The sequence below is a fragment of the Papaver somniferum genome, chromosome 7 (assembly GCF_003573695.1).
Source record: "Papaver somniferum cultivar HN1 chromosome 7, ASM357369v1, whole genome shotgun sequence".
NCBI lineage: Eukaryota > Viridiplantae > Streptophyta > Magnoliopsida > Ranunculales > Papaveraceae > Papaver > Papaver somniferum.
The window spans coordinates 212,112,958-212,119,953 of NC_039364.1; positions in this window are offsets into that span (position 1 = coordinate 212,112,958).

The following is a 6,996-nucleotide window of genomic DNA, read 5'->3' on the forward strand; positions in this document are numbered from 1 at the left end:
CCAACAGAGAAGGTGCAGGTATAGGGGTCGTAATAACAACCCCTACCGGAGACCGACTCATCTATGCATTCAGGTTAGAATTCGAACAATACACTAACAACATCACGGAATATGAGGCAGTCATACACGGCTTACGCCTAGCACATGAGCTGGGCTTAACAGACGTTCGTTTGACTAGTGACTCACAATTGGTCATTAGACAAATAGAGCTTAAGTACCAAACTCTGGATCCGTTACTATCTTCGTACCTAAATATATCACATGAGCATGCGTCAAAAATCAACAAGGTCATATTCAGACATGTCTGCCGAAAAGACAACAGACACGCAGATGCCTTAAAATTTATATCATCAATGCTGAGGGACAAAAACACTATCTCGGTCCAAATTGGGAGAATTTATGAACCTTCGATAGAAGGACTAACCTCCGCCACTGAGGAAACTTTAGTCGTCCATACCAGGGCCATGAGGGAAGCAGAAAAAGAAAAAGAATATGAAGGAATGGAAGAACCAGATAACGAAACCGATGAGTCTGACAAAGATCAACCCATGTCAGATGGAAGCAACGAGGACGAAGCTGAGGATGATTAGAGAATTCCAATTCACCAGTACCTTGACAAAGGTACCTTACCCGCAGATGTCAAAGAAGCTCGAAAACTCGAGTCAAAGGCAGCAATATACAACCTACGAGACGGAATACTGTATAGAAGGTCATTTCTTGGAACTTTGATGCGGTGCCTCTCACAAATCGAAGGTATAAGAATACTGGATAAGCATGGACAAAGATGCAAATAACGTAGCAAGGAGTTGTGAAAGATGCCAACGCTATGCCAGAAAGATTAAAGCACCAGCAACGGAGCTTAACTCGGTCATCATCCCATGGCCATTCGCCAAATGGGGAGTTGACATTGTTGGACCCTTGATAGAGGGGACGTCAAAAAGAAGATACCTCGTAGCTACGGATTATTTCACCAAATGGGTGGAAGCAAGGGTTTTGGAAAGAATTAGAGACACGAATGTCTTAAATTTTTGTTCGAGCAAATCATCTGCAGGTTCGGGATACCATCCGCCATAGTCTCTGACAATGGAAAACAATTGGAAGGAAAGAACATAGACATGCTCTTTAATGCCTTCAACATTCAGAAAAACAAGTCTACTCCAATATATCTTAAGAGCAATGGACAAGCGGAGGCCACTAACAAGACGATAGCAATGAACTTAAAAAAGAAGCTGGGGGCATACCAGAAAAGATGATGCGAGCAGCTACACAATTCCTATGGGCCTACCGCACTACAAGAAGGGAAGCCACAGGAGAAACTCCGTTCTTACTAACCTACGAAGCCGAAGCAGTCATCCCAACAGTGATAATACTGCCAACGACAAAGACAGAGGCATGGGAAAAGAACCTGAAAACATATCTTATGCTGGAAAAGCTTGATGACCTTGAAGAAAGGCGGGAAGTAGCTTTACAAAGAATGGTGAATTACCAACGAAGGCTGGCTCGTGAATACAACAAACGGGTAATTCCTAGAAACTTTGTGGTTGAAGAATACGTACTACGTCAAATACCACCATATCAAAGGAAGAAAGAATGGGGAAAGCGAGCTCCGACATGGGACGAACCCTACATCATACACGATATTGCTGGAAAGGGTTCATACTACCTAAGGAATCTCAAAGGAGAAGTATTGCAACACCCTTGGAATGCAATGTACCTAAAGAAGTACTACCCGTAAGAGAATGGTTATTACTTAGGAGAAGAAGGGAAGGGGCAGTGGCCCACCATGTTCTATCCTGATCAAAGGTATTATAAACCTAACTAATCAATGAAAGAAACTTTTTGCGAAGAAAAAGTACATGTTGATTAAATACAAATTGGGTTAGAATAGACACCCTCCGTCAGAATTGACGATGAGGCAAGGCACGGCATAACTGCGCATATGTCAATCTAGGATCCTAAGGGAAAATGAATCCCACTAAAAGGCAAAAAATAAGCATTATATCCCACAAAGAGAGATACCTTGTCGAAGTAAAGCAACCATCGCGCTGAACGCGTAGGGTTACAGGAAAATTATTACCCACGTAGGAACCCTCGCCACCACGGTACCTTTTGGCTAAAGGATACTTGGGTAGGATGATGAATGTTCCACCAAAGGTTAAAAACACTTTAGCAACTTGTGATGACTCGAATGTGCAAATAATTAGACACAATACGTCTGTATATAATAACAAAGGTACCATAATAGTACTACCAAAATAAAACTAACACATCTCAAAAGTTGCAGATGACGAAGGTTCAGAAAGTAACGAAGCATTGTTTCAAGGAAATGAGACAACAAAGGCCCCTCAGCTGGGGGCATAATACAACAAAAGAGTTCAGTTGAAAACAAAGTCAGCATAACATAATCATGGGTAAGGAAGACGAGGGAAAACAACACCCTCAGCTTGGAGATCAGTCTCCGCGAAAGCATCATTGATGTAATCAATGGCAGAACGCTCGAACTGCACCTTCATTTGAGAAGCTTGCGCCTCTAGGTCCGAATCCGATTTCTGATGGAGCTCCCTGATCTGAGGGCTAAGCTGGTCATTAGCTTGCTGAAGTGCCTCAGCTTTAAGCTTAGCAGCAACATCAAACTGGCGAGATATTTCCAATTGAGATATCTGACCCTCAAGACGGCTAATCTTGGCGTTTGTACCCACCAACTGCTCTTTGAGACCTGCGGATACGAAGGGTATCAGCAACGAGAAAAAGCAGCTAGAGATACAAAGGATGCTACGGAAAAAATAATCCTAAGCTACCTCCGGCATGGTTAAGGGACTCTTCTAAACTATGTTGAGCCTCAACAAGATCCACCTCAGCCGCATCAATGTCTTCCACAAGGGAATCCCTTTCCGTCCGAAGATCATCAACATCTATTCGGAGTGAAGCATTCTCAGAGGATAAAGCTTGGTACACATTCTATATCTCTTCAAAACTTTATACTAAGGATGCATGAGACATGGAAGAAGGCACGGAGCTGGCATCAACAAGTTTGTTTCTAAGAGAACATATCTCATAAGTTAATACATTACGCTCCGCAGTAACCTTAGCTAAGGAAGCACAAACATCTTCAAAATCGGCATGATATTTCTTACGAATTATTTCTTGGGATGAGAAACGTTTCTCGACTAAGGCAATATCCTCCTTTTGCTTTAAAATGAGACTCTCCTTCCATCTAAGGGCTTAGTCACATTCCTTACAAAGCAAAGCCACCTGCTTCACTAAGTCTGCATTATGGGCAGACTCAAGGGAAAGTTGGGCCTCATTATGAACAGTTACGTTCATCAGCCTATCAGACTTCTTTTGATAATACAAAACATCGGAGGTTAGCTTGGACACTTGATCTTGGAGACATCTAAGTTCACTAAAGCTACCGGCTGGCAGACGAAGGTTGTCAGAGGACTAAGCAACCAGAAAGCAAAGAAAAAAGATGAGGAGAAGAAGAAACAAACCTATGAATTTAGAGGACTCAGCATCCAAGGCAGTATCAGCGGCTTTGCGACCCTCCACGGAAACCTTAGCAGCATTACTAGCTTTCTCAAGAGCCAATAAACAAGCTTCCAGAGACCTCTGGGTTTTCCTCAGATCATCCTCCAACGAAGATATCTTAGCAGCAGAAGTAGCATCACTCGACGAAGGCTGCTGAGCAACAGCAAGAGCATACTCTTGGCGAGCACGTTCCAACAGGGCACTCAAATGAGTGCACTTAGACCTATAAACCTTGAATAAGGTATAACCAACATCGATCTGCTTGCAAAGCTGCAAACAAAGGAGTATAAGGACGACCGAAGGATCAAATTAAGAAAAAAAAACGATAAGGTAAGAATCACTTACTGAGAACGCTGAAAGACGAGGGAGGAAGTTAGCGTAGGTATCCATGAAATCCTCCATCTCTTGGATGCTACCCCTACGGATCTCACCAAAGCTCTGATTGGAGCGGAGAAAATCAGGGTCAAAGAACAAGTCTTTGGCAGCACGATACTGGGAAGATAACACGTTCAGCTGTGAAGCTATCTCGAAAGAACTACCAAGATGATGATGATCAACTCCAACAGAAAAGAGACCCTTGGAATCCCGCAGGATGGCCTCAAGAATAGCGTCATCAGAACTACCCAATATCAAGCTCTCCGGCAACCTACCTTGGCTAGATTCAGCGGCAACTCCCTCGTTTGTTTGAATACGAAAAAGGGGCATGACTGCTGAACCCTCACTACGACGAAGAGATGGCATGGTGGAAGAGCTAGGAACAGAAACAGGAGCTTGAGAGCCGCCCAAATCCATGTCACCGGAAGAAGGAAGACTACCCAGTCTGGTCCAATCTGGTGACGAAGGTGGGGTCCAACAACTTTGCTAACGGGGGAAGTAGAGACAGACTGAGCACTCCCTAGTGAAGCAGGAGCATCATTGAAGGAGAAGCTGGCTAGTGAAATCACAACCTTCTTCTTCTGCTGAGAATCTGAGCTACCAGCCCTCACCGTGGGGGTAACAACCTTAGCAAACGAACCACTTGATTGAAGGGCAGTAGCAGGAGACGAAGGGAGACTCTTAGAATCCACAACAACAGCTCCAGCAACATCAGGAATAGCGGGCAAAGCTTTGCTAGGAGCAGAAAACGAAGGCATCTTCAAGGACAACGTAGGTGCAGGGGCTTGAACGCTAACAAGCTCTACCAGCTGAGCACCATTACCAACAAGAAGGTTCTCACCTTCAACTGAAGCAGCTCGGACGGGACTAGGATTATCTTTGGAAAAATCCTCCTCAATATCATCCAAATGAGGATTAAGGCCAGTATCCTCGATATCCTCCATGTCTTCTTCACCGGGTCCCTCACCAGCAGCCTTAGGATCATCATCCAAAGCATCAAGATCAATCACGGTCTTCAACTTACCCTTCCTATGGGAAGACTATGAAGAAACACATGTGTCAGCTAAGAATCAGGGGCAAGGTACTAAGGAACTTACAAGGACAAAGGTATGATAATGATCCTTACCTCCGCTGGCGTTTCAACCAAAGACATTCTCTTCCTAGTCCTTGTGGCCACAGAATTACCAGCAGAGCCTGAAGCAGTCCCAGCAGAAGAAGCAGGGGCATACTGCAAAAGAAAACTATCAGAACGAAGATATCAAAGTATACAAAGATATCAAAGTTGAAAAAGACATCAAAGAAGATAAAGATATCTAAGAAGACGAAGATATTAACAACAAAGGTACCTCGTGAGAAGCAACAGGATTAAGAATCCAAGGCTGATACCCATCATACTTCTCAGGCAAAGAACGAGCTGAACGAGGGACTGAGGGGTCCGCAGTGGTGAAACCATAAGCCCAAGGACCAACCACACGAAGAGGAGTACGAGCCCAGCGATCATCATGATCAATACGAATGCGGTCAGACTTTGGCAAAGGCATCCTAGCAGAATAAGGGATGGTAGTCAAACCGGTCTTATCAATCTCCTCCAGCAAGCGAAGGCTATTACCCTCCCTAATCTTCCTAGCAGTAACATGAATACGAAGAGGACCAACACTCCAAGGAAGAAGGTTGCTTTTCTGAATAACATCAGCATACGTAGCATTGAAGTTGGCAGGGGTATAGTCCTCCTGCTTAGATCTCCCTTCAGCAAAGGGGTCATAAGACTTCAAAGTAGTCTTTACTTTGCTACGGTACCAACTTCCGCGAATGGCACACCAGTAATTACCAGTATACTGGTAAATTCCTCGGACCTGAGTCTTGTTTGTCGGGTCATCCCTGGTGGACAAGACATCATAATAGAAATGATCCTTTCTACTATACAAAGGAAGAAGCATACCTGCGGCCAATTGGCCAATGCTAATCAAAAGATTATTCTCATCATAAAGGAAATCCCGAATGAGAGACTCAGTGAGAACATCAGGGCCATTAACGAAGGAAATCTCGAATTTATGAAGGCGAAAAGACTTGGTAATCTCATCGATAAACAAATGAGCAAAGATGTCCTTGTCGCGTAGTTGGAGCCTCTGAATCTCATAGTGAGGAGGAGGGGGTGGAAGATCCTCGATAAAAAATTCCTCCTCAGCGACCGTATCCACCACAGTACCATCAGGCACCTTAGAGTACTCAGGAGGAGGAGATGGCGTAGCATCAGGATGATCCATTCGCGGAGGAGGATTAGTATACGAAGATATCTTTGGACCCTTACGCGTAGGTTTCTTTGGAAACCTCATAATGCCTAACACCAGCAGGAAGAACATCTCTGTCAACAATGGAAGAAGAAGATTGCAATTCATTCAAAAGTGAATTGGGGGCAAAAAACTGACGAACTTTGGGCATGGGTTTCACTTAACCAACCAAAGGGGACAGTCTAAACATATCATGGGGAAAAATCAAGAACCATTGATCACGAAAAACAAAGTTGCAGGCGAAGAACTATCATGGTGAAATCTCCATCAACGGTCATATTGGAACAAAACCCAAGTTCCCATACAGTACAAACAAGTAAAAATGAACAAAAGTTCTCACATGCAAGTATAGCATTAACATTAGTAATTCCCTACTCAAAAAAGGAGACAACAGGGGCAAACATGGGGAAGATCAAAACCAAAAACGAGCATCACTTACTTGTACGATCGACTGTGGAGCCAAAGCACGCGGAGAATCGAAGGAAAGAAGGAGCAGTTAACAGCAGAGAAGAATCTCAATGAAAGAGATAGATAGCAACAGTTCGAAGAAGAAGGAGAAAGGGAATAAATAAAAAATCCTTCTCTTCGTTCTCTTCTTATAGGCGGCTGGAGAATCCAAAAATTTGGGTGTCCCGAGATTCAAGGGGAAGTTATTGCATGAAAGGACATGTGGGACCACCCAATCGGTAGTTGCAAAAATGGCGGCGTAACGGAAGTTTTCTTCCACTTCTACCAAACAGTAGAATACGAAAGAAAAGGGGAAAACTATGAATACCAATATTATGTGAAGCACGTGTCACGATCT